Source organism: Cynara cardunculus (genome assembly GCF_001531365.2).
Source record: "Cynara cardunculus var. scolymus isolate 2C chromosome LG 10, CcrdV1, whole genome shotgun sequence".
Taxonomy (NCBI): Eukaryota; Viridiplantae; Streptophyta; class Magnoliopsida; order Asterales; family Asteraceae; genus Cynara; species Cynara cardunculus.
In genome coordinates this window covers 15,608,136-15,610,167 of record NC_037537.1, presented here as the reverse complement: position 1 = coordinate 15,610,167, position 2,032 = coordinate 15,608,136, and positions in this window count along the sequence as shown.

Sequence of the window (2,032 nt, the reverse complement as noted above, 5' to 3'; positions counted from 1 at the left end):
GAGTTGTTCACTTAGTGAAATGAAATTAAATACAATGCACGAAAATTTAAAACCAACCTAATTTATCCGTCGTTGAATCGTAATCTGCACGGTAAAATATGTCCTTATAGGTTTTATGCAACTACTTTTTGTACGCTGTGAGTCTGCTAGTCGCAAAACCCCGGGATTTGATGCAGCACACGTAGAGAGATAGATGCAGGAATCGGTAGAGAGAAAGAACGGGTAGGAGCAGAAATCGCAGAGAGAAACAGATGATTTTCAGGGTTATCCTTAGGGGTGGCTTCTAGCCAGTATTTATACTGGGGGAAACCCTAAAAAAACCCACGATCTCATCCCAAAAAATCGGATGATCATGGTTAGTTGGAGGATTATTCTCAAACAATCTTTATCTCCAGGAAAACGTGGTCAAAGCGAAATGCAAAGTGCGCCTCCTTACGGCACTCAAGACCCCCACCATGAGCCTACCCATATGTTCAAAGCCCAATTGTAGGGAAAGCTTTATAATTTTCTCTAGAGTTCCTTTATCTACCAATGTAGGATGGAAGATAGACTTCCAACCCACTAAAATTTCCAACATATATGTGAAGTTCCTACTAATGATTTTATTTATAGTAGATTATTAGTTCATGAGAAAATGGATTAACGATAATTTTAGTGATTGGAAGGTTTATGTGTTAGTCTAACATAGTAGGTCGTGTATTTCTTAATTTTATGTAAAAAAAAATTCGTATGCAAAATATATTGTTATTATTTTACAATAAAGTATCAACTTGAACAGTTAAACTCCTTTTATCCAAAATTCCTAACTTCACCCTTTGGGAACATGATCATTGCTTCTTTTTTTAATTAGGGTTAGGGACATTACGGGAAGAGAGTGGATATTTGTTTCTTCCATTGTTTTTTTCGGTTTCTTATTAAGTATTCAACTTTCATTGATATTTTCTAAAAATAAATACACTGCCTTTAATATGCAAGGTGCAAATTTTCAAGGTCCTCCTGAAATGGGAACTCATGTATGTCGGTTTTAGTAATTTTCTTAGTCTGTTTCAGTTTTAAATATAACAACATCCACTTTATTGGATAACATGTGACATATATATTATAGTTATTGGTTATTAATATTGGATTTATGATGGGTTTATTCGTATGTGAATGCATATGAATGTATGTATTGATTGACATATAGAAAGAGTTCATTCAACATTGTGAGACACAATAAGATAGGTACGAGGACGGTTGGGTGTTGTAAACATGGATTATCTCGAGTGTTACATCATGTTTAAGCTTATACTTGTTTAAATAATGCATGGTTAAGTTGAACAAACATATGAAATCGATTGAATTGATGAAATACATGGGTTAGTAACGGAAAGATGATGACCTTTTTGCATTAATATTGTGTGGTTATCCATTTCTTTAAGTTAGTGAAAAAGTTTTGATCTTTAGCAACCGTGAGTTTTCGTGTCAGATTATACGCACCGACTAATACCTTGAGTAAAACCCATTTCAACAACAAAATTTGGTTATTTCTCTATATCAACCCACGAACTTTACTAAACTCGGTAAACAGTAACCTCCGGTTACCGTTAAATCGAAACCTTTGGTTGAACCTCCAGGTGAGTGGTTCATAGTTTGGGGATGGTTGATGGTGCCAGTGGCCGTTGGGGGGTGATTGCGTGATGTGGGTTTTGGTTTTCCGTTTTCCCTTTTTTAAATGTTTGAATATAAGACTTGTACCCTTAGCTTGGAATATTTGTACCCTTTTTTTAAACATAATGAAGATGATATCCCTAGAAGGTGAGGAACTTAATTGATGGCTTTAACGGATTTAAAGGTTAGTAACTAGTAATGAAAGCATTTTTAAAGGTTGAGGGTCTAGTATGAAATTAATTGAGGAATTGTAACGATTCGGTCTAGGGTTTAGGGGTGTAAAAAGAATGTCGGTTACTTAAGGCTTGGATTGAAAATTTACTAAACAGATCGGTTCCGTTTGTAGTTAATCGTTTTTTTTTTTTTTTTTTTTTTTGTTATT